The sequence below is a fragment of the Diabrotica virgifera genome, chromosome 3 (assembly GCF_917563875.1).
Source record: "Diabrotica virgifera virgifera chromosome 3, PGI_DIABVI_V3a".
NCBI lineage: Eukaryota > Metazoa > Arthropoda > Insecta > Coleoptera > Chrysomelidae > Diabrotica > Diabrotica virgifera.
The window spans coordinates 117648915-117676123 of record NC_065445.1 but is presented as its reverse complement, the minus strand read 5'-3'; the positions used below and the strand labels follow the sequence as shown (position 1 = coordinate 117676123).

Here is a 27209-nt window from a genome sequence, read left to right as displayed (position 1 = left end):
TGTGCAAAATTTCAGAAAGATCGGTGCATTACTTTTTGAGTTATGATGTACACCGCCTCAAGAAAACATGTTTTTCAGAAAACGCGTTTAAAAAAATGTTGTTTTGTCAATATAATACTAAGAAAATTTTTGTATATATCCATATCTCCGTCAATTTTGCTCGGATTAACTTGAAATTTTAATGGTATACTCTTGAAAATATTTACAATCAAATAAGCCAATAAAAAAAAATCGAAAAAAATAATCAAAAATACTATACCCCCCCCCCTTAATATACTTTAATATAAAATACATTTGAAAAAAGAATAGAACACGGAATATAAAGTAGAATTATTAAATTAATAATCATTTTTCTTTATGACGTACAGTGGAATTCTAAGCCGTTTTGCTATCCTATTCAAGCAAATAAATTGACGTATCTTCAATTTTTTCATTTTTTACGTTTTATGTGATTAAAAAATAAGACTCAGCTCAATTTTAGCCCACCACTCCCTCCTCTCTACACCACCAAAAAACGTCATTTTTGCTATTTTTTTTAGGTGGTATGCAATTAATTGCAGATTAAGGTCTATTTCTTATAGATCCGTAAATTGAGTGTGCATAAACTCAAAAAAAATTTTTTTCTTGAAAAAAGCCTGTTTTTTAGAAGGTTTTTTTTAAAGGATATATATAATTTGAAGCAACTGAGTCCGTTAGGACAATCAATAATGGGAGCAACACGTTTAAACCCCGAAAAAAGACCCCTCCACCAAACACCCCCCGTTTTTGGGGCGTTTAAACGTGTTCCTTCCATTTTTGAATGTCCTAGTGGACTCAGTTACTTCAAATTATATAATATAACCTATAAAAAAAACCTTGATCTGATCAATTTTGAAGTCTATACAATGAAGAAAATTCCCAAAACCTCATAAAAAACAATTTTTCGAATTTTTGAAGGAGGCGCACTTTACGGAAAAATCTGAAAAAAATTAGGAATATAGTTTTTGATAAAATGCACAAAATAAAGAAATAGATCTGCAGTCATCTCAAAAAAAGATAAGCTTTTTCCCGAAAAAAAATTTTTTGAGGTTGTGTAGATACACTCAATCTACGGGTCTATAAAAAATAGATATGTTTTGTAAAAGCCTCAACTATGAGCGAGAATTTTTTGAATTTTTTAACCCCCCACCTAAAAAAAATACAAACGAAAAACGTTTTTGCCTGTGGGGGGAGGGGGAAGATGGTGGAGGGTTTATATTGCCCTGGGTCTTATTTTTTAATCACGCAAAACATGAATAAAATTGAATTCTGGGAGGCGGGACATTTTGCCTATCTTAACGGGGTAGTCCAGGGCGCATCTGTTTTGAGATGGACGTTGAGAGGTCTCAAATTTTTTTGCAGAAGTTGTTTGAAAATTACTCAAATAATAATATTTGAGTTATCCTCCCACTCAAAATGGTCCGGAACATTGTTTAAATAATCAAAATGTTAAAACATGATGGAAAAATTCGATTTTTTTATTGGTTTTTTGAATATAACTTTAAAACTATTCATTTCTGAGAAAAGTTGTACTGACATAAAAGTTGCGTAATTAAATTTTCTACAATATAGATTTGGTTAAAAATTTAAAAAATAGTCACCCTTGTTGCAAAATAGCAATAATTTCGAAAAAAAAACATACAAAAACAAGTATTCGCATTTTACGTTTTTCAACCATTTATGCTACATTTAGGACCTTCATGTTTTACCCAGAAAAACTTTGTGATATAGTAAAACAACACTGTAAATTTCATTAAGATCGGTTTAATAAATTTTGCAAAATAAATTTTGCAATCCAGCTTTCGCAAAAACAAATATTTTTTTTTAAATGTTGCAGGACTGAAAATAAAGCAGATAGCAAGTTGAATTTTTTTTGCTTATAGAAGTGTACTTTACCTTTCATTTGCAATTCCCAAAATTAAAATCGATTAATTACCACGGCGTCAGGAATTTTTTTAAATAAACAATAATTTTTGGTGCTACGCGCAGGACAGCGGTGTTCGATTCACACAAGTTGATTTCCACCAAAATTTCTTCCAATCTTTATCTAATATATTATTTTCTTACTCTATATTTTCTTGTATTTTAATATTTTAATTCCACAAAAATTAAACTAATTTTATTATTGTTTGTGAAATATTGTTTAAACAATTGCATATGTTTAAAAATAATAAACTTTTATCTCCAAGTTAAAATATATGAACAAAGAAAGTTTTTGCTAAAAAAAGTGTTATTTCAAAGGCTAGAGTATGTGTTTTTATTTTGCAATAAACAAATTTATTTATTTATATCGAAATGTAATAAAAATTAAAATGTATCAATCATTATCAAAGGTCACTGGAATGCTCAATCAGAGCAAACTATCCGCTGTCCTGCGCGTAGCACCAATAATTAATGTTTATTTAAAAAAAATTCCTGACGCCGTGGTAGTTAATCGATTTTAGTTTTGCAAATTGCAAATGAAAGGTACAGTACACTTCTATAAGCAAAAAAAATTTAAACTTGCTATCTGCTTTATTTTTAGTCCTGTAACATTTTGAAAAAATGAATTTTTTTGCGAAAGCTGGATTGCAAAATTTATTTTGCAAAATCTATTGAACCGATCTTAATGAAATTTACAGTATTGTTTAACTGTATCATAAAGTTTTTCTTGGTGAAATATGAAGGTCCTAAGTTTAGCATAAATGGTTGAAAAACGTAAAATGCAAATACTTGTTTTTGTATGGTTTTTTTGCAATTATTGCTATTTTGCAACAAGGGTAACAATTTTTTTAAATTTTTAACCAATTCTATATTGTAGGAAATTTAATTTACAACTTTTCTCTAAAATGAACACTTTTAAAGTTATAATCAAAAAACGAAGAAAAAAATCGAATTTTTCCTTCATTTTTTGACATTTTGATTATTTAAACAATGTCCCGGACCATTTTGAGAGGGAGGATAACTCAAATATTATTATTTAAGTTATTTTCAAGCAATTTCTGTAAAAAAAATTGAGTCACCTCTCAACGTCCAAATGTACTAATATTTTTACAGATGCGCCCTGGTCTAGGGGGTACCTTTTATGATAACCTTTATGATACTTAGCCATACTTACTTATAAAATACCTTTATACTTTGTGTACCTACCTATTAAATACACTTAATTTTTTTAATATAGGGTGATAAGTATGTACTTTTATTTTCAAGATTAATTATGTATATGGGAAATAAGCCACAATTAAAATGAAAAAAATAATTTTATTAACGTTTCGACGCCCAAATCGGGTGCCGTTGTCAAAATACAAAATATTAGTAATATTTTGTATTTTGACAACGGCACCCGATTTGGGCGTCGAAACGTTAATAAAATTATTTTTTTCATTTTAATTGTGGCTTATTTCCCATATACATAATTAATCATAAAAATGCCACAAGGAAATAGCTTCAGAACAACATTTTATTTTCAACATTCGGTCCTGTAAATTTAACATCTCGAATAAGATACAACCAAGATGCTGATGTCAGTGTCCACACGTTCACCTTTCTAGGGGAAGAAGAACTGAAAAAACACGTGCCACGTGTCGCGTAGTATCCCCTTGTTTAGAAATCCTGTTAATTTTTTCAAGATCGTTAAGTGAGCGCTTAAAGATTGATCTTCCTGTCGAAAAAAATTAGTGTTAAACATTACTCACTTTCCATGTGTTACCGATACTAGGAGGTATTATTATTACTATTGTATCATAGAAGGGAAAACTCATCAGATATAAATAGCAAAGAAAAAGCACAAAGAAGTCCAATCTTCTTAAAGAAGCACAATTTTCTTAATAAGTGTATATGCCCCAATTTAAAACATTTAGTAAAGGTTTTTTTTCTGAAAAATGGCTTTGGCAGAGCCAATTAGCCAGACTTGTTTGTGATAGATTGCAGATTCATAGTCATAAATTCATTTATAGTCATACATTTATTCACCGGTGTTACCTTAGCCATAAATTTCATCCATAAATTTTTTTTCATATTTTCACAAAAATTTGGTATAAATTTATCAAAAATGAATAAAACAGATAATATTGACAAGAATTATTGACAAGATTTATTCATAACATACTACAATATTATTTTTATAGTTACATACATTTTTATTTAAAGTTTTATTCATTGTTCGATTTACAGATTGATCGGTAAAAGTTTGGGTAAAATTAAAGTAGTTTTTTTATAATTTATTTTTAAAGTATTTGTACATTATATTAACAACTATTATGTATAATAAAGTTGTTTGTTTCAGGCTACACACGTGACTTATTATTTTAGGTAAGTCTGTTCAGATTGTATTAAATTTTATACGATTATGTACCTATTTCATATAACTTTCAACTGTTTCAAATTACGTACAGATTATCTTACTTTCAACTGAAAAAACTACTCGCACAAAAAATTCCATGTAAATATCACGAAAAACAAGTAGATAAAATTTCAAACATTGTTTACATTCATTTGCCCCCTTATGGCATTGATTATAGACACGGATAGTGATTATAATTTATTAAAAAATTAGTTAAAATTCATTACTTAGGGGTTTTTGGGGTATCTGACGACGAATATGACATCGGAAGTGATCTCCGGTGTACCTGGTGCCTAGGGTACTTACTGTTTATCTCGTAACTAATGATGTTTGACTAATTTTTTAATGAATTTGCCGAAAACTCCAGAAAACGAGGTAAACAGTAGGTACCCTGGGTACCAGGTACTCGGTAGATCACTTCCGATGTCATATTGGTCGTCAGCGACCCAAAAACTCCCCGAGTTATGATTTTTGGCTAATTTTTTAATGAATTTGCCGAAAATTCCATAAGAAGTAGGTACCCTGGGCACTAGGTATTCCGGAGATCGCTTCCGATGTCATATTCGTCATTAGCGAACCCAAAAATCCCCAAGTAATTATTTTTGACTAATTTTTTAATAAATTTTTTGCCGAAAACTCCACAAGATAGCTAAACAGTAGGTACCCTGGGCACAAAGTACTCCCAAAATCACTTCCGATGTCATATTCGTCGTTAGCGGCTCCAAAAACCCCCGAGTAATGATTTTTGACTATTTTTTTAATAAATTTTAATGACGACGTAAACAGTAGGTACCCTTGGCAACAGGTGCTCCGGAGATCACTTTTGACGTCATATTCGTTTTCAGCGACCCCAAAAACCTCCGAATAACAAAGTTGAACTTATTTCCGCCGATAATTGACGAGTTCTGAATTTTTTTTATTGTCTGTTTGAGATGCACTTTAAGAATGCATTTTTTGTATGCAGTTTTTCAATATTATATCATGGCTCCGGTTCACAAAGTTTCCTGGCGCATTCACGAATCGAATGCAAAAAGAATTATTAAGATCCGTCTTGTCCTTTTTTTTCGGAGCTAAGGCCGATTTTAGTGCTTTCTTGCTTCTTCTATTTAATTGTAGCTGTTTGAAGTAGGTGCATAATAATTTTAATTTGTTGTTTTGTGTAATTTCTTTTTGCAGTTTTAATTAAAGTCATAATTTATTTTTATAATCTGCATATCGTTGTTTTATTAAGTTATTTGTGGGATCTTGGATTAGCTGATCATACAATCTATGTTTTTCATGTACATAATTTAAAAGACCCTCTGTCATCCACTCGTTTTAAAGTATTGTTTTTAGATCATTATTTTTTAAAATAATTGTTTTTTGGTTTATTAAGTTTAAAATTTTGTAGATGAAAAATTTTACCGCTTCATTTTTATTTGTTCTATTGTAAATATCCAACCACCTTTCCTGCTTTAAATTGTTTTTACATAAACACGTGCGTTTTTTACTTATGAGATAATATTAATGCAAATCTTGATTAAAACTATTTATGTTTACAGATTTTTGTTTTATTAGATATAAAATCAATATATAGTATCAATCACAATAATACTTCAGCCACATAGTGTAAATAAAAAACCCGTGTTGAGCTGCCCCCCCCCCACTTGCAAAAATTAAAAAACAAATAGCCCTGATTTATGAGCTATTTATGAGCTCTCATATTCCGCAAACTAAAAATTTTGAGCTCGTTCCACTGAGCAGGAATTTAATACCCTAGTGGGGGGGCTGAGTCAGCCCCCCCCCCACTACTTAAAAATAGGAATATTGAATCGGTTTTTGCGGCAGAATTACGAGCTATTTATGAGCTCTTGAAATTATATACTTTCGATTTTTGAGCTCATCCCCTTCACCCCCAAACAACCCTTTAATTGATTTAACTTAAGAGAAAGATGCTGAGAAAACTTAAAATATATCGTATTGCGGATATAATTCATATAGCTTATATACTCTAAGAATAAACTATTAAATCAAGAGCATTTCGATTATTGAGCTACAACCCCTTCGTAAGAAAACCACCCTATCTTCCCGGCTTAAGAGAAAGTTGTACTTAAAATGCATTAAACTAATTATTTGGCGACTACATATCATTTAATAATTTATAACCTTCCAAATTACGCGCATTTAGATCAGTAAATTGCAATTTATTTTGTATAGTGCAGTCACTGAAGGTAAAAATCAACGATTACCTTCAATTTCGGTGAACCTTCATCGATTTTCACGAAAATTGGTCAGTAGTTAGAGGATACGTCAAGAAACAAAGGTGACATGGTACCACCTTGCGCCTTTACCCTGAGGGTGGATACCGCCCCTTCTCGGGGGTGAAAATTATTTTATAAAAAATAAATGCACAAATCAATAAAAGAACAAATTAAAAGCAAAATTTATTAAATAAAGTTAATAAAATAAGTCAATACTTTTTAAGTTATTAAAGATCAAAGATTTTAATTATTTGTGAAAAAAATGCATGTTTTGAAGAGGTTTTTTGTAAATCACTGAAAAACTTTAAGTTTTTACAAAAAAGTTAATAGTAGTTTAATTCGTATAGCTTATATTCTAAGAATAAACTCTTAAATCACGCGTCTTTCGATTATATTGCTACAACCCCTTCGCAAGAAAACGACCCCATATTCCCGGCTTAAGAGAGAAAGAGTTGTTCTTAAAATAATTTAAATTAATTATTTGGCGACTACATATCATTTAATAATTTATGAGCTTGCAAAATATACGCATCTCAATTATTGAATTGCGATTTTCTTTTTATAGTGCAGTCACTGAAGGTAAAAATCAACTATTACCTTCGATTTCGGTAAATCGCCATTTATTTTCACGAATTGACAATAAGAACTTGGGGTTTTAGCCTGGGGTATATGTCACCCCTTCTCGGGAGTGAAAATTACTTTATTAAAAATAACCCCACAAATCGAGAGAGGGACAAATTGTAAGCAAAATTTGTTATATAATGTGATTAAAATAAATCAATACTTTTTGAGTTATTAAAGATCAAATATTTTAATTTTTGGAAAGAAAATGCATGCTTTAGAGCGATTTTTCATAAATGACTCAAAAACTGTAAGTTTTTACAAAAAAGTTTTCATCACTAAAATTGAAGCTAATAAAAAATATAATAAATTGCTTACTTGAAAAACCCTTTAATGTTAATTTAAAGTAAGTTATTGGTAATTAAATGTATATTTTTTTCCGCGACTGTTCAAATCTAAGGGTTCAAGCTTAAATATCGGGAAAGAGATGCATTTTATAACACTTAGGTACTAAATACTTGTCAAAGTACTTAGAAATACCTATGAAAAATAAGATCCAGAAAAAGTTGATAGTATCAAAATCCGCTCACCAATTTTCGTGAAAATGAATGGAGATTTACCGAAATCGAAGGTCATAGTTGATTTTTACCTTCAGTGACTGCACTATAGAAAGAAAATGGCAATTCAATAATTGAGATGCGTATATTTTGCGAGCTCATAAATTATTAAACAATATATAGTCGACAAATAATTAATTTAAATTATTTTAAGTACAACCCTCTCTTAAGCCGGGAATATGGGATGGTTTTCTTGCGAAGGGGTTGTAGTTCAATAATCGAAAGGCGCGTGATTTTAGAGTTTATTCTTAGAATATAAGCTATACGAATTAAACTACTATTAACTTTTTTGTAAAAACTTACAGTTTTTCAGTGATTTACAAAAAACCTCTTCAAAACATGCATTTTTTTCACAAATAATTAAAATCTTTGATCTTTAATAACTTAAAAAGTATTTACTTATTTTATTAACTTTATATAATAAATTTTGCTTTTAATTTGTTCTTTTATTGATTTGTGCAGTTATTTTTTATTTAATAATTTTCACCCCCGAGAAGGGGCGGTATCCACCCTCAGGGTAAAGGCGCAAGGTGGTACCATGTCACCTTTGTTTCTTGACGTATCCTCTAACCACTGACCAATTTTCGTGAAAATCGATGAAGGTTCACCGAAATTGAAGGTAATCGTTGATTTTTACCTTCAGTGACTGCACTATACAAAATAAATTGCAATTTACTGATCTAAATGCGCGTAATTTGGAAGGTTATAAATTATTAAATGATATGTAGTCGCCAAATAAGTAGTTTAACGCATTTTAAGTACAACTTTCTCTTAAGCCGGGAAGATAGGGTGGTTTTCTGGCGAAGGGGTTGTAGCTCAATAATCGAAATGCTCTTGATTTAATAGTTTATTCTTAGAGTATATAAGCTATAGGAATTATATTCGCAATACGATATATTTTAAGTTTTCTCAGCATCTTTCTCTTAAGTTAAATCAATTAAAGGGTTGTTTGGGGGTGAAGGGGATGAGCTCAAAAATCGAAACTATATAATTTCAAGAGCTCATAAATAGCTCGTAATTCTGCCGCAAAAACCGATTCAATATTCCTATTTTTAAGTAGTGGAACCCACTAGGGTATTAAATTCCTGCTCAGTGGAACGAGCTCAAAATTTTTAGTTTGCGGAATATGAGAGCTCATAAATAGCTCATAAATCAGGGCTATTTGTTTTTTAATTTTTGCAAGTGGGGGGGGGGGCAGCTCAACACGGGTAAATAAAAATTAATATACCAAACAACCCAGCAAAATAGTTTCGTGCGACTCAAATTCTTAAGTGTCTGAAAGGACAGTCAATTCTGAACCTGCGTCAAAACTGCCGGACGCCAAAACCACCGGACGTTCAAATTCTTAGTGTGTGAAAGAAGCGTAAAACTTTAAAAAATCGGCTTCATTTATCTTCCCCGCCCCGAGTTCTATAGTTAGTTTATTATTACTGCTATCTATGGTTGAAACACTCAGTATAGTTTGTTAATGAAGCTCTTATACTTTGATCACGCATTAACGCGTGATTGGTTCTTTACGAGCTGTCACGTAAATCTTTAAGCTAATTACGTACATATACTGATACGAAGATACGAACTTACACATTATTATTCTATGTAATACAATCTTCGTGTTGGGTTAATCGGATATTCCTTGTTACATACATGCATTATTCGATCGATTTTTCAACTCGATTTTGCGAAAATCGGTCTCCGGAAAGGACATAGGTCTGAAACAATGACCTACAAATCCCTACGAAAACCAAAGAGATATTTTTCTAGCCCACGTTGAAAAGATCTCATTGGTACATTGCCAAAAACTGAAAGAGTGAATATAGTTGCCTTATCGAAAACAACATAATTTTGAATAATTCGGAGAATGATTTATACACGAGATAATGGTTTCCATAGTCTGTCGTCCTTTCCGGAACAGATCACTTAATATGTTTAACTTTAACATATTGTTAACCCTAACATTTCTTACGGGTGCTTGAATCGTCATTATTTCCAATCCGATATAGATAAGGCGAAAATGTTCCCATGAGATTTTTTTGCATAATCACATTCATGAGACATCCCAGACCCCAAAGTGGTCCAATTTTTTTTAACCATTTTTTTTTAATCAAATGGCAAAAATCAATATTTTTGGTCCGTACAAATTTTTGTTAGGTTTTTTTTGACCATTCTGGACAAAAAAGGTCTCTTGTAATTTTTCTCCAAAGTTGATCGTTTTCGAGTTATAGACAATTTAAAATTGAAAAAAACGAAAAAGGGCGCTTTTCAAGGATTAATAAATTGGTTAAAAGTTATTATTACGAAAGTCAGAAAGTGACTAAATCAAAGCTTAAAGCCCCCCATACAAGATCCTGAAGAAATTTTTGTCATTATTTTATTACTAAGCTGTTATTTTTAAGTAATAATAATGAGCGCCTGCACGTATTAGGCGGCCGTCTATGGTGATGCGAGAGAGATGCCATTCCGACAGTCCAATGGGGTATCTTACTCGCACTCACATTTACAGCCGCGTCAATATGATCTTACGACTTATTGTTAATAATTAAAAATAAAAGCTTAGTAATAAATTGATGACACAAATTTCTTCAGGATCATGTGGGGGGGCTTTAAACTTTGATTTAGTCACGTTCTGACTTTCATAATAATAATTTTTAAACGAGTTACTAAGTCTTAAAAATGGCCATTTTCGCGTTTTCCAAATTTTAAATTGCTTATAACTCGAAAACCATACTCTAGAGAAAATTACAAGAGACCTTTTTTGTCCAGAACGGTCTAAAAAACCTAAAAAAATTATCCGGAGCAAAAATAATAATTTTTGCAAATTGATTAAAAAAAATTTGGACAACTTTTCGCGTGGGCGACTTCTTGAACCTTATTCTTGGGTGTATTACAAATGGGATTATGCAAAAAAATCTCATGGGAATATTTTTTCCAACGAACCCGCCGTTTTTGCCTTGTCTAATAGGCTACAATTCAGGTTTTATAGAGCTGGCGCCAAATTTAATAGGAAACTTGAATAAAATTTTAAATTCGAAAAAAATGCTATTAATCACAACAGAACATAATTTAAAACATATCAAAGGAAAAAAAATGTTTGTCTTTCGTTTAGCCCCTAAAGACGATTAAAATCGAGAGAAAATTCAAATTATAGCAGGCAGCCCAAAACATGCCCTCATTGGTCGTGACGTCATATCATTATAATATTTGATGTCATCGCCATTAATTCATTAGGTTTGGCATTCGTTGACACTCCGTTTTATAAAAAATATTTTGATAGTTGATATTTATGACTAATATTTGAGTGTTTTTGTTAAGACATATATACAGGTGAGGGGAGGAACGCGCCAAACTTTAAGATATACGTAAAAATAATCAAAAATAACTCGTATGTTGCTATTCGATTTTCATTTGTTTCCGAGATACGGGGTGTTAAAATTTTTCTTACAAACTGACGATTTATTTATTGCTCTAAAACCGCTTGAGTTGTGCAAATGAACTTTGGTGGGTTTTAAGACATAGTTATTGCACATGTTTTGACACACAATTAAGAATTTTATATTCACCATTGGCGCGCGTACGGGTAATGGTCTGAAATTTTTTAAAGATAAAAATGGTACTCCACTGAAATATTTCAAATTAAAAGTCTTTTTTGAATCCTCGTTTAATTTGTGACAAAAAATCTGTCTTCACAAGTTGATGTTTGTCTCAAGTTGGGCATTCAAAATTATATCTGTATATTTCAATTTATTAATTTCCACAGATTCTAATAAACATAGCTTGGCCTTTATTTTGAATATGAAGAATTTGAAAGAATGATTATGATCTAAAAGGTGAAGTGCGTATGTAGAATCTTTTTTTCTATTGTTGAAAGCCCTTTTGTGTTCTTCTTTCCGTTTGTCCAGGCTCTGCCAGTTTGACCGATGTAAGTTTTTGGACAGTCACCACCTTTCAGTTTGTACCACACCACCACACATCAGATCGTAGTAGCCCTATAGTTGACTTCATCTGGAATAGCTGTAACTTTATTAGAAGGCGGAGGAACTGCACATTCTGTCTTGAAGTTACCATTTTACATGCAATTCAATAAAACACCAGAATGTAACATCACCAAAAATAAATCAATGGCGAAGATTTTATAGGTAGGCAAATTAATAGTTTGTGACGAATGTAGAATGTACAGTGACTCACAAGAGGCTATTGGAGGCACTGGACAGAATTTTGCAATATATTCGTGACCAACAAAACATTTTTGATAAAGCCGTAACTATATTGTCAGACTCTTTCAATTATTCCCCAATCAACTGCTGCGGACGAACTAAACGCGTTCCTATTAGGTTTGTTCCAACAGGACCGAGAACCGTCACGAAACGGTAACGCTCCTGCGCAGTAAACAAAATCCGTTCCAACAAAAATATGATCGTCATCGGATCGTCCTTCCCACTGTTCCAACAAGAATAATAGACCAAGAGGCAGCGCTGAAAAAGCTCTTTGAATTTACTAAAGCTAGGTTTTTCACAGTTGATTACTGTGAGTGTGTAGAGAAACATACTGCGGTCGGTCAAGCGAAACGTAGAACAGGGGTTACTGAGAGGATATGAAAGTTGCTTTCCTACGAAGGTAATTTATTTCCATTTACTAAGGCTGAAAATCAGTACACACATTCTAAATTAAATATAAATAAAAGTTATTATAGTCGGTCAGCTGTATGACGGGACAGAGCCAGTCGGTCGGCCCCAATAGTCGATTGAGGAAATGAAGCATTTTGGCTCGCAATTTTTTCGTCCAGCATGGATTTACTTGAAATTTTCACAGAAGGTAGGGAATAGTCCAAGGATCATTTTCTATATCATGCCGCTATCATACGCTAAAACCTTGGGGGTGGTTGCCACCCCATCTCGGGGGTGGGAATTTTTTATTACATTTTAACCATGTAGTTTGATGGAAAAATTGATTCTAAGAAAAAAATGTTTTTTACATTTTCTTCGTAAACCTAATATTTTTCGAGTTATTCGCGCTTGAAAATAACAGTTTTTCGACGAAAATATCGACTTTTTTAGAGGGTATTTTGAGAATAACTCGAAAAATATGCATTGAATCAAAAAATGCTGTAGATATCAAAATTGTATCTTTTAGTAATACAAACCAAATTCTTTTCCAATAATATCTTTAAGACCAATACAAACCGAGATACGGCATGTTAAAGGTTAGCTTTTTCCTTCAAATGCATAATTTGAAATATTCAAAGCCAAATAATGGGAAAAATTTGCATTTTTCGAGGAAAACTTAAATAATCTTTTTTCAAGTATACAATTAGACCTTTCAAAAAAAATAATAAAAAGTCTCTAGCATGAAAATTAAGCGACTTATAATCAAAAGAATGTCGGTACCTGCTTTTCTCTACGAAAAAAATCAGTGAAAACAACCCCCTAACTACCTTCCTAATTCAAAATTGGTCTTCAGATTTCTGTAGTTCCTTTTATATTTATATTATCAATACACTCAAGGAGTTTGGCCTATTTAAAATGCCTAATTTTGGAAAAATTGGAGTTTAATGAAAAATTGATTTTTACAATTTGGTATTTTTCACCTTTTACTTCAAAATATCTCCGAAAATACTGAAGACACGAAAAAAATTAAAAACTACTAAATTGTAGCTTTTTTAATGACTAAAGTTACCCTGTGCATAGATTTTCATTACAGTGAATAGTTAGCCAGATATAGCTGTTTAAAACCTCTACCAGCAAACACCCCCTTATTCGAGACCTTTAAACCCGCCCCAATTAAAAACTAAGGGATCTTACGGAATTTAATTTACACAGTCTTATAGCTCTTTAAAAATCCTACAAAATCATTTTTGAAGAAACTTTTTATCGCCAAAAATATATAGAAGATTTTTCGAGGTATTCTCAAAAAACCCTCTAAAAAAAGTAAATTTTTTCGTTATTTTCTAAAACTGTTCAAGCGCGAATAACTCGAAAAATATTAGTTTTCCGAAGAAAATATAAAAAACATTTTTTTCTTAGAATCACTTTTTCCATCCATTTAAAATGTAATAATAAATTCCTTGGGGGTGGCAACCACCCCCAAGGTTTTAGCGTATGATAGCGGCATGGTATAGAATATGATCCTTGGACTATTCCCTACCTTTTGTGAAAATTTCAAGTAAATCCATGCTGGACGAAAAAATTGTGAGCCAAAATGCTTCATTTCCTCAATCGGCTATTGGGGCCGATCGACCGACTATAATAACTTTTATTTATATTTAATTTAGAATGTGTGTACTGATTTTCAGCCTTAGTAAATGGAAATAATTACCTTCGTAGGAAAGCAACTTTGATACCCTCTCAGTAACCCCTGTTCTACGTTTCGCTTGACCGACCGCAGTATGTTTCTCTACACATTCCCAGTAATCAACTGTGAAAAATCTAGCTTTAGTAAATTCAAAGAGATTTTTCAGCGCTGCCTCTCCGTCTATAATTGTGATCTTTCGGTGACGGTTTCGTGATGATCATTTCAGTAATCGGGCAAATGCTTATGTGCTGGTTGGACTGACTTGCGCACTAGGATTTCATTCTTTAAATTTTTTGAGCCTTTGATCGACTAAAAGCACACAAGCTGTCACCAACAAAAATGACAAATATATGATAATGATAGATAAATCAGTTATCAGTCAGATAACCGTTCCAACATCGGTTTCCAAAATACCGTCATGGGACGATAACTACTGGGCGATACAATAGGGAACTTGCATAAATTTTTAAATTCGAAAAAAATGTTATAAATCACAACAGAACATAATTTAAAACATGTATCAAAGATAAAAAAGTTTTGTTTGTCTTTCGTTTGGCCCCTAAAGACGATTAAAAATTCAAATTAAAACAGGTGGCCCTAAACGCGTCGTGACGTCACTGGGTTGTACGTTTACATTTTTCCAATAAAGTAAACAGAATTTTAAATTAGACGTTATAAACGTCAGTAGAAAATACATTTATGTGACGTTACAAGTGTTTTTGATCGTTTGAACTATTCATAGAAATTTGTACTTTTACAAAATGGTTTTATTTTCAATAGTAAACCTTCGTTCCTTTCCTTCAAAAACAGTATAAAACTCCAATTGTAACAAACTGGTATATATTATTACAATGACATACGATAAATGTCAGTAGAATATAAACATTTTTGACTTATTCCACGACGATGAGCTGGCCAAATACTCAAGTAGGTGGAGGCCAATAAACTGAAGAAGGAGAAGAAGAATATACCTATATATAAGGTTGTGTTTAGATATACGCTAACGTGTACGCAAATAAAAAGTTAGAGTGTTAGTGATTTCTTATTTTTTATTTGTTTAGTGTTTGTTTTTAAATTAACTATGGAGTGTGGACAATTATTTAGTTCTTTTAATGCGTTTAAGAACATTTTCAAACAGTACGAAAAAGATAAGAGACTATAAATTAATATATATTTTTTAGTTATAAATGAAATAGTATTACCGTCCAAGATTAAAATAAAAGGAAGACCTAAAGCTTTCACAATAATAATTAACTTGTGCTGAAGCTATTATCCTTGTGCAATTTTTGTAATCAACTATTCTAAATGGAAACTAAGCCACAATTTAACTAAAAAATTGGTTTTATTAACGTTTCGACGTCTAAACCGGATGTCGTTGTCAAAATACAAAATATTATTAAATTAAACAAAAATGTTGTTGCTTAGTAAAAAATTTTTTCTAATAATTTATTTAATCTGACTAATTTTTGTATTTTGACAATGACATCCGATTTGGACGTCGAAACGTTAATAAAATAATTTTTTAGTTAAATTGTGGCTTATTTTGCATTTAAAATAGTTTATTATAATAATTCACTTACGTATAAAAATTATTTTAACAATATTTTGTACCTACATGTCATGTCAACTAAATACATATAATTATTTTGCTAACCTAAATATATACTTTTATATATATACATTGATTTATTACAATTAAGTTTGAAACATCTGAATAGTTCTGCTTCCCCTCCCTTAACAAATATTTTTCTATCAAACAAACACTAAACATATCAAAATAGCATGTACCAAAATATATACAGTCGGAAAAATAAAAGAATACCCATGAACGAACATATAAAACACACTGTATTTTCCTGTCACCGTGTCACAAAGAAAATTGCCCAGCGCAAGTTCATGTAATAATAATTATTACATGTACTTGCGCTGGCCAATTTTTTGTATGACACGGTGACAGGAAAATACAGCGTGTTTTATATGTTCGTTCATGGGTATTCTTTCATTTTTCCTACTGTAGTCACTGCGCAAGCTAAATAATGACGTCACTGGCTTGATGAAGTTTAATTCGCGTCTACCTAACTTTTTTATTTGCGTACACGTTAGCGTGTACCTAGACACAGCGAAATATAACCATAATCAAAACTAATGCAAAACTATGTGACGTCACGGGCCGTTTGAACTATTTTATACCGAAGAAGACTTTAAATATGTATTTCTAAGTTATTACGAGTTGTTGAAGCGTGAAATTTTGGAAATCTCATTTTTAAACAAAACTGAACATTATTATCTAATAAAAAAAAATGTGCAAGTTCCCTATTACGAACATGCGCACAAGAAACGGTACAAGTAGTTTCGTGACGGTTTCTGGACCGTCCAAAAGTTCATGTTGGAACAAACCTATTATCATTAAATTTGAGCCGGCACGTACAGACGCTCCAATTGACAACTAATATGCGCGTGTTTTTGCAGCAAGATCAAAGTTCAATTGTGTTTTCGAAGTAGTTATTCTTTTTCTTTAAGTGCCATCTCCGCGACGGAGGTCGGCAATCATCATAGCTATTCGGAATTTGGAGACGGCTGCTGTGAAAAGTTAATTTGATGTACATCCGTACCATTCTCTCAGGTTGCGCAGCCACGATATTCTCCACGATATCGCTATGCTTATTTTTCCTTGAATCTTTCCCTGCATAATGAGTTGGAGCAAGTGGTATCTCTCTCCACGTATAATATGTCCGAGATATTCCAATTTTCTGGTTTTGATTGTATCTAAGACTTCCATGTCTGTATTTACCTTTCTCAGAACCTTTTTGTTTGTGACGTGTCCTGTCCATCATATTTTCAGAATTCTTCTATACACCCACAACTCGAATGACTCCATTGATGCCGCATTCAAGGTCCAAGCTTCCATTCTGTAAAACAAAGTCGAGAAAACGTAGCACCTAGCCAACCTTACTCTTAGCTCTAACTTTAGATTTCTTGTGCAGTTATTAGACATTGGAAATAGTAAGGTAACTATTAGCACCTCGACCGGATTCGTCACATTACCCACAGATTTCTGGTACTTTACAGACTTGAAAAGGGAACTTATTCAGCGTATTTTTCCGGACACGGCGCAAGAGTCCAATAACCATAATTGGCTGAGTGGACGAGCAATGTTGGAGGCAAAAAATACAGGGCCAATGATCTTCATGTCACCATTCAGAATTTTCTTCCAGGAAATTTTTGTTTTCGTTTAAATCAGTTGACACAGTGTATACAGGGTGTCCCGAAAAGATTGGTCATAAATATTATACTACACATTCTGGGGTCAAAAATAGTTCGATTCAACCTAACTTACCTTAGTACAAATGTGCTCATAAAAAAAGTTACAGTCCTTTAAAGTTACAAAATGAAAATCGATTTTTTTCAATATATCGAAAACTATTAGAGATATTTTATTGAAAAAGAACATGTATCATTCTTATGGCAGGAACATCTTAAAATAAAATTATAGTGAAATTTGTCCACCCCATAAAAATTGTATGGGAGTTTTGTTCCCTTAAACCCCCCAAACTTTTGTGTACGTTCGAATTAATTCATTGTTGTGGTACCATTAGTTACACACAACATTTTTAAAACTTTTTTGCCTCTTAGTATTTTTTCAATAAGCCAGTTTTTATCGAGATGCGGCTTCTTCTTTAATATGTTTACATAAAAATTTTATGGGGATTTTGTCCCTTTAAACCCCCCAAATGTGTGTATACATTCCAATGAAACTATTATTTTGGTACCAGTAGTTAAACACAGTGTTTTTAAAACTTTTTTGCCTCTTAGTCTTTTTTTGATCAGTCACCTTTTACCGGGATGTGGCTTTTTTTTAAAATACATCTAAAAATGTAAATTATAAATACATTTTCAGATTATTAACAGGTGTCTATAATCGTACTTAACCATACATATACAAATGTGTGGTGGATTCGACAAATATTCAAAATATATCGATAAACACTGGCTTATCGAAAAAGTACTAAGAGGCAAAAAAGTTTTAAAAAACAGTGTGTGTAACTAATGGTGCCACAATAATAATTTAATTGGAACGTACACAAAAGTTTGGGGGGTTTAAAGGAACAAAACCCCCATAAATTTTTTATGGGGTGCACAAATTTCACTTTAATTTTTTTTAAAGATGTTGCTGTCATAAGAGTGCCACATGTCCATTTTCAATAAAAAATCTCTAAGAGTTTTCGATATATGAACATAAAACCATTTTCATTTTGTAACTTCAAAGGGCTGTAACTTTTTTTGTGTGCACTATTGTATATAGGTAAGTCAGGTTCAATCAACGTATTTTTGACCGCAGAATCTGTGGTATAATTTATGACCAATCTTTTCGGGACACCCTGTATATCAAGATGACTTATTCAACTGTCCTATACAGTTTTTTTATTTCAAAGGAATTGTCTGGACTCCTACCTTACAATTTACAATTAAAAGTAGGATTAGTTGTCATTATGTCAACCTCGACTGTGCAATATGTTTTTTTTTCTTCTTGTAGTTAGTTTAGCTCCCATGAGAAATATGTATACAGAACAAATAATTCGCTATTTTTGACACCTGTTCCGAAAAGACTGTCTAAAATCTTGCAATGGAAGATGGAAGTAAAAGACATTGAGATATGTAGATCTACAGGCTACCCACTACTGTTCCATGCATGATGTCATAATTTATGTATTACTTGAACCACTAATAAGAAGGGCTTGTCGTTGTCTTGTATCACCAGTAATAATTCACATACAAAAAGTTATTTGCAGCGTACGAAACTACTAATGTCTCTAAAAAGATTACAACATATAGGTCTGGATCCCGCGTATGAAAAAAAAGTTGATTAATAGCAAGCTGAAAATTTGTTAATGGCTTAAGGGTGTCTAGTCTGATAAACTTTGATATACGGGAACACTGGAACAGGGGCAGTTTTAATTGTAGAACAGGTTAAAAATTTGGAACGGTCAGACCACGAAAACGGCACATTATTTTGTCCGACAGAACAGACTTAAACTCTCCGAACAGAGATTAAACTCTCATGCAAAAATCAGACTGCTATTTATCACCTGTCATAATTCCTGTCATTTGACATATTCTACATGTTCCACTCATTAAAACGCCCATTTGGTTATAAATAGCAGTCTGATTTTTGCATGAGAGTTTAATCTGCGTTCGGAGAGTTTAAATCTGTTCTGTCGGATAAAATACATGTGCCGTTTTCGTGGTCTGACCGTTCCAAATTTTTGACCTGTTCTACAATTAAAACTGCCCCTGTTCCAGTGTTCCCATATATCAAAGTTTGTCCGACTAGACACCCTTAAGATATTAACAAATTTTCAGCTTGCTATTAATCAACTTTTTTTTCATACGCGGGATCCAGACCTAATAGTAGCTAGTCGGAAGAGAATCCGGTATCTACAAACAGTCAATCGGAAAAGAAGATGAATATCGTTTAAGCGAAAGTAAAAAATGTGGAATAACGTAATAACAAGTTTCTAGTAATATTTCATATAAATTTTGTAGGTGATCAGGTATGCTGCGTAAGTACATACTTTTCGAGGCAAGTGGAAGTAGCTATATAAGTAGGCTAATAAATATTAGTATATGTATGGTGAATACTAAGTATGGTGAATACGAAGTAACCGATATGGGCTTAAATCACTTTTATGAAACGTAATGATCATATTGTCTGTCTCGAGTCTGAAAAATTTGAATATTTAATCAAATAATTAACGAAACCAAAGGAAAGCATTTTAAAAATATTAATATTGTGACCATTTTTATTTTGATCTAGCTATAGAAATGTCTTGTGTGAAAAGACTTGTGGTTGTTGTGTTGAAACACGTATGTATTATAGCTTTTTCACTCAGGAAATCCTGCGCCTTTCTGGTCCAGCTTTTACTTCTACATTTCCCTGTATTAGTTGCAGCAGTCCATATTTCTCGTTGTTCCTCATGATGTGACCGAGGTATTCGATTTTGGCTGTTTTTATTGCGGTTAAAATTTACTTATATAAATAATAGTAGGAGAGCAAAGGTTGTAATTATTAGGTCCTAAAATCAAAAAAAGATGTAAAATTTTCCATTTTAGGGGGCGTTTTCCATTTTTGAATTTAATTTTCCATTTCCAACAATCGTTTTGTCCGATTATAGCGCTATCCATCCATAATTCGAAAAAATGTCTCGAATAAAAGTTGCTTATTTTTACGTAAAGAATCCAAATCTGCAATAAAAATTTGGGGGTCCCATTTAAGATTTTAAAGTAACGCCCCACCCCACCTCCGTGGGAGGTCGTGTTTGATACTATTCGATAGATTTTTCAAAAACATTTTGAAAGTGTATTTTGCAGTTTTTCGGTCTGATGTTCATTTTGTGAAATATCGCGCGGTTTGTATTTAATTTTTAAATTTACCCCCACCCCTCTTCGTGGGGGTCATGTTTAGTACCATTCGATAGATTTTTGAAAAATATTGAAGACGTATTTTTTAGTTTTTCGATCTGACGTTCATTTCGCGAAATATTCGCTTTTTTTGTAAAACTTTTTGACTCACCCATTTCCTTACGCCCGCTCAAATCGTCAGATTTTTGAAATATACACCCTTTTGCATGTACTTAACTTACCTTTTCTTAAACTGATAATTTCGAGTATTTTTAAGGATATATTTTTTTCGTGCCCCCCTGAACGAACTCTCCTGTGTTAAGAGCCAATGTATGGTAGAGGTACATCTGCAGGGTACCAGGTTTCTCCCCATATGATAATCTGACGCGCTCGAGTAACTGCAAAAATCCCCGCTTGGGCTCCCCTGCCATAAATATATCTATAGAAAACAGTTATGGAGCAAAAAACAAAATGGCGTTCTTTCGTGTTTTTTTGCTTCGTTTTTGAATATTTTTTTGTCAAAAAAAAATATTTTTGACTTTAGAAAGTAAAGTGACATTTGTCTAACGTTTGTGTAGATGTATATGTACGAAAAGTGCATATAATTAATCCTAATGCAACCTAGTGCATAGGGACTAATTCACCCCTTTCTCAAAACGCACCTCTTTGAATGGTAGCACGTGGTTTTTTTGTTTTTGGGGGTGCGTTGACCATATTCAATTATAAAACTCCTTTGCTGTTGCAGTTCCTTTTAGCCCTCTTTTTTTGGACATAATCAATAGCCTATCTATTCGCCGTGTGCAAGTACTTGGACGGGATACGAGAAAGGATCGTGCGCGAATAGCGGAGAAATCTTGCAACTTTCTTAAATAATTAATTGTCAATTGTGTGTGTGTGTGTGTGTGTGTGTGTGTGTGTGTGTGTGTGTTCACAAAGAGGGGATGGCATTAGATGAACTTTTGCCACAGATATTAATTGTCAATTGAAATTGTCAAATTGACGTATATTTCATATATACTGTCATTGAAGAAGAAAAATTATATATTGCTCCACAATATTGATATGATATGCAATTATTATATCAAGGTAAATTTAATTAATTGTATTTTGCTTGTAGTAGTGCATTTTAATAACTAATTTTATTTACTACATACAATTGTTTACATTTTAATAACATAACCTTAATATTACTTTTTCTTCTTTTTCTTTTTTGGGCTATGGCCTTGACAATTATCCAGCAACCAGGACTAATATAATTGGCCAATATAATTAAAAGTGCTAAAAATGTTGCTGAGCTATGAAACCAGGTATCTCTTTTCCGAACTTGCACGGTCCCAATCATAGATATATAACCTGTATATTGTGGGTCGCTCTGTGCATCGAGGTGTAACGCCGATATCAAGGACGCCATTGGTCAATATTCATTTTGAGTGGTCTAGCATCTTTGTCCGTCATATGAGCGGTATCGCTTAGTAAAAAGAGATAGATAGACCACCGATCGACTGCTGCGCGTTACGCTTTTTTGCTCAGTATGCCTTGTCTACGGTTAACATGTCTCTGGTCGCAATACCATTCCGATGTGCAAACCATTATTATTTTGGAAAAATAAATATTTATTTCAAATTAGTTAAATATTCATCTGTATACTATTATCACAAACAGCACAGAACATAAGAAGATAGTTGCTAAAATTCCTTAGGGGCAAAAATACGAATAAGAAAATCCCTAATTTTTCCCTGGAGTAGATTGAAACAAAAAAGTGTTGCACCACAGGTAAATGATGACGATATCCAATGCAGGATACCAGAAACGAGAACACGCCTGGGAATTTCTTTGCCTCTGAATGTTTGATTGCATATTCGATCTTGGATTTTAAGATTAAAAGAACTGCTAGTGAGCGTGTTTGAAGTTTGCTATCCAAAATGTATTTTCCTTTATTTTCACATCGGGGCTTTGATAATTTCTATTTTATCGACGTAATAATGATCCGTTATAATGATAGATATTGTGTACGAGTATATGAAAATAATTGCACTTTTATAAAAAAGAACTTTATGTAATACCACTCACGTGTTTATTATTTATAAGACACACTATAATATTATAAACTATTTTGTTGTTTCAATTCCTATGTCATGAAAGAATTTTGAAATCGATTTGCAGTGGCGTAGCTGAAGATTGAGGGCCCCCCGCGACAATTTTTGTGGGCCCCCGTATTATAAACATAACGACAACTAATAACAGTATAATTACTAAAATATGTGTAAATGACAATATTTGGCCTTTCTTTAATAAGTCTTCATTATTTTATGAATAGACATGAAAACCTATTATACATGTATCTTAATCCGACAAACCTATTGTTGTTGTAAAGTTGTTGCAATATTATTACCAGAGAACGGCAGTTCTCGCCAGAGAACGGCAGTTCTCGCCAGTAGCGCACACCTACACCCCCTACACGCGACACTATATATACACGAAATTTTCGATTTTCTAAATCTATTTCTTATGGGAAAAACGGTTTTTCAAGCTCAATAATTCCTGTAATAGCTTCAGTTATCATACTTGACCGTAGATGCATAAGATACTACTTGTCAATACGTTTCAAACTCATGTTTAGTGAACAAAATCGGTTACGCCGTTTAGAAGTTATTAAGCTATAAAAGTATAATCCAATTAACGATTATTCCCTAAATGGTTTATGTAGTTGAAGTGGTTACGACGCTAATTTGATCTGGCAACGGGCAATCCGAGTTCATTTACCGGCCATCTATTTTTAATCTATTTCGAATAGAAAAAAATCTAGTGTACATTCGATGGACACTAGTTCATTTGGAAGATAATGCGACAAATGCCGACCATTTATAAAGCTTAACGTGTAATCGAGAAACATTGCATTCAACTTTATACATTTAATTTATAAATAACTTTGAAAAACTCCTGATACAAGAATAAAAAACCGCTAAAGGCCGTAAAAATGAGTGGCGCATACAATATTCCAGCTACAAAAGGTCTGATATGAATATTACGTGGCGCGAAAATGTATTTTCATTTTGATGCAAAACAAAATTCTAGATTTATTTTAAAAGATTTTTTCATAATATTTGCTAACTTTGCAGTAAACGCGCCACAAAAGAGTTTCAAAATTCAAACTGTATCAAAGTTACTCTTTTGTGGCGCGTTTTACTTCAAATTGGCAAATATTATGGAAAAATCTTTTAAAATTAAATTAGAATTTTGATTTGCATCAAAATGAAAATGCATTTTCGCGCCACTTAATATTCATATCAGATCTTTTGTAGCTGGAATATTGTATGCGCCACTCATTTTTACGGCCTTTAGCGGTTTTTTATTCTTGTATCTAAATTTACATTGAAAACATTAACTACAAAACTTTTTTTGCTAAAAGTTATTTTTTCGTCGCAGCTGAGCTCACCGTTAATTATTTTTTATACGTTTTATCCGTTTATTTTTAAATTCCAGTCCTAAAAGACTCAAGATGGACCAGAAAACTAATTGACTGGCGCCTAAGAGAAGACAAACGCAGCAGAGGACGACCACCAACACGCTGGATGGACGACATTAAACGAATATCCAAGAAATAGCAACAAAACGCACAGAACCGTGACGAGTGGCGAAAAATGGGAGAGACCTATGTCCAGCAGTGGACAGAAGAGGTTGCATGATGATGATGATGATGATGATGATGATGATGATGATGATGATGGATACTCTCCGATGCACCAGGTGCTTAGGACGGGCCTCGTTCACTGGAGTTTTGTAGAAATTTGATACAGAATCAGTGTTCAGTGTCGTTACTCAGGCGTTTTGGGGTCGCTGAATACGAATAATATCCCGCCAATGGTCTCTGAGACTCCTTTTACTCAAGAGGGGACTTGTCTACAGTAGTTTTATAGAAATTCGATACAAAATCAGTTGGTTTTGGTATTTAGGTGCGTCGGAGACTATCGCCGCGTTGATATTCGTATTCAGAGATCCCAGAAACCTCCGACTAAGAAGTTTGCACTGATTTTATATCAATTTTCTACAAAATTCCAGGAGACAATGCCCGTCATGATGCGTCATGACGCACTAGGTGCGTCAGAGACCATCGCCGTCATTATATTCATATTCAGCGCCCCAAAAACCCCAGGTATGAGTTTGTACTGATTTTGTATCGAATTTTCATAAAACTCCAGATGAGACTCATCATGTGCACCAGGTGTCCCGGAGACCTGCGCCGATATGTTATTAGTGCTCTGTGACCCCAAAAACCTCCCAAGTAATGAGTTTGCATTGATTTTGTATCAAATTACCATAAAACTCCAGGAGAAGAGGTCCATCCTGGGCACCAGGTGTCTCGGAGACAATCGCCGACGTGATATTAGTGCTCAGCGATATCAAAAACCCCGAGTGACGAGTTTGCTTTGCTTTGCATCCAATTTCCATAAAGCTCCATAAGGGGAGGTCCATTCTAGGCACCAGGTGCCTCGGGGACCATCGCTGTCATGATTCGTGTTCAGCGAGCCCAATAATCCCCGGGTAGCGAAATTGAACTCATTTCCGTCAACTATTTCCGAATTACAAAGGGCCTAGCCGGGTAAGATGATGAAAAGTGCCCCCAACTCGATTGGAATTCCATATAGGGCACCGTTTAGCATATATAGTGAAACTAACTTTCTGAAATTTTTAGCCCCCTAGGTGGTCATGTGACCCACCTAGAGCATAATTAGGCTTTTTATGTTTTTATTTTTTATCTCAGCCGCATCGAGAACTAGCGAAAAACTTTAAATAAAAAATTTGTAAGATTTAAAAAGTTCTGTGCGAAAATTTTTTTTAATTTTTGGCGGGAAATTTAAATTTTAGAACGATTTTAAAACTTTAAATGAGTATAAAAAAATAACTAAGACATTCGTTTTCACGAAAAAAATATATAACGTGTATTTTTGCATAATATTTCACCCTGAATTTTTTCAAATTTTTAAAATTGGTGAAACGCACCTTCAAAAATAAAAAACCGCATTTTTTCGGTTTTTTTTTCGTTTTTTGATACAATTTTATACATATTTTTCAAAAAAGGTAACACCGTCACTGGAGCAGGTAAAAAATTTAAAAACAATTGGGGTTTGCTTAATAAAAATTGTTTGTAACACCATCCATTTTAAAGATACAGGGCGTTGAAGAAAACAAAATTTTACACATTTTTTACGATTTCTCCGAAACTGCTGGCAACATTGTAATAAAACTTGGCGGGTTTTAAGAGGTAGTTATTGTGCATGTTTTGACATACAATTAAGGATTTGATATTCATCATTGGCGCGCTTAGGGGTAATGGTCTGAACTTTTCAAAGAAAAAAGATAGTACGCCACTGACATATTTCAAATTAACAATCATTTTTAAATTCCTCATTCAATTTGCGATAAAAAAACTATCTTATCATTTTTTCATACGAGGCGCCGTTTTGCTGCAAAAAATAAAATATCTTAACGCTTCCAAAGTATTCGAATTAATTTTTATAATGGACGTACGAGTTTACGTATGTAGATGTAGAAACTACTAATAGAAGTTCGAATACTTTGTAAGGGTTAAGATGTTTTATTTTTTGAATAAAAATGGCGCGTCTTATGAAAAAAATAGGAAGATAGATTTTTTGTCAATAATTAAACGAGGAATTCAAAAAGGATTGTTAATTTGAAATATGTCAGTGGCGTACTATCTTTTTTCTTTAAAAAGTTCAGACTATTACCCGTATACGCGCCAATGATAAATATAAAATTCTTAATTGTATGTCAAAAAATGCACAACAACTACCTCTTAAAACTCGCCAAATTTTATTACAATGCTGCCAGTAGTTTCGGCAAAATCGTAAAAAATGTGTAAAATTTTGTTTTCTTCAACGCCCTGTATATTGAAAATGGATGGGATTACAAAAAATTTTTATTAAGCAAACCCCAATTATTTTTCAGTTTTTCACCTATTCTAGTGACGGTATTACCTTTTTTGAAAAATATGTATAAAATTGTATCAAAAAACGAAAAAAAAACCGAAAAAATGCGGTTTTTTATTTTTGAAGGTGCGTTTCACCAATTTTAAAAATTTGAAAAAATTCATGGTGAAATATTATGCAAAAATACACGTTATATATTTTTTTCGTGAAAACGAATGTCTTAGTTATTTTTTTATACTCATTTAAAATTTTAAAATCGTTCTAAAATTTAAATTTCCCGCCAAAAATTAAAAAAAAAAAAAAATTTCGCACAGAACTTTTTAAATCTTACAAATTTTCTATTTAAAGTTTTTCGCTAGTTCTCGATGCGGCTGAGATAAAAAATAAAAACTTAAAAAGCCTAATTAGGCTCTAGGTGGGTCACATGACCACCTAGGGGGCTAAAAATTTCAGAAAGTTAGTTTCACTATATATGCTAAACGGTGACCTATATGGAATTCGAATCGAGTTGGGGGCACTTTTCATCATCTTACCCGGCTAGGCCCTTTATCATGTTTCATCACTTCGAAATGCATTTTGGAAAACGCATTTTCCTTGTTTGATAATGCAATTTTCATTTCGTCATCATCATTTTTGTTCACAAAGTTTTCTAAGGCTCTTACGAATCGAATGCTAAAAGAACTTCATTGAGATTCATCCAATTGTAAAAGGACACCGCACACACGGAAAATATAATGTCACTCAAATTCAATAAAATTTATATGAATAGCTTCGTTTTAAATTAACGGTCAATTCTTATCATTGCGCCAACTCTTAATTA

General features: G+C 32.7%; 1 protein-coding gene across 1 annotated transcript in view; it reads left to right on the top strand.

The window, feature by feature from the left end:
* LOC114334579 (protein alan shepard) overlaps positions 1-27209 on the top strand; it is a 531107-nt gene that overhangs the window by 126242 nt on the left and 377656 nt on the right. Inside the window, exon 3 of the mRNA XM_050645412.1 lies at positions 4283-4308. The gene's annotated coding sequence lies outside the window, so the exon portion shown is untranslated. The remainder of the gene's footprint in view (positions 1-4282; positions 4309-27209) is intronic.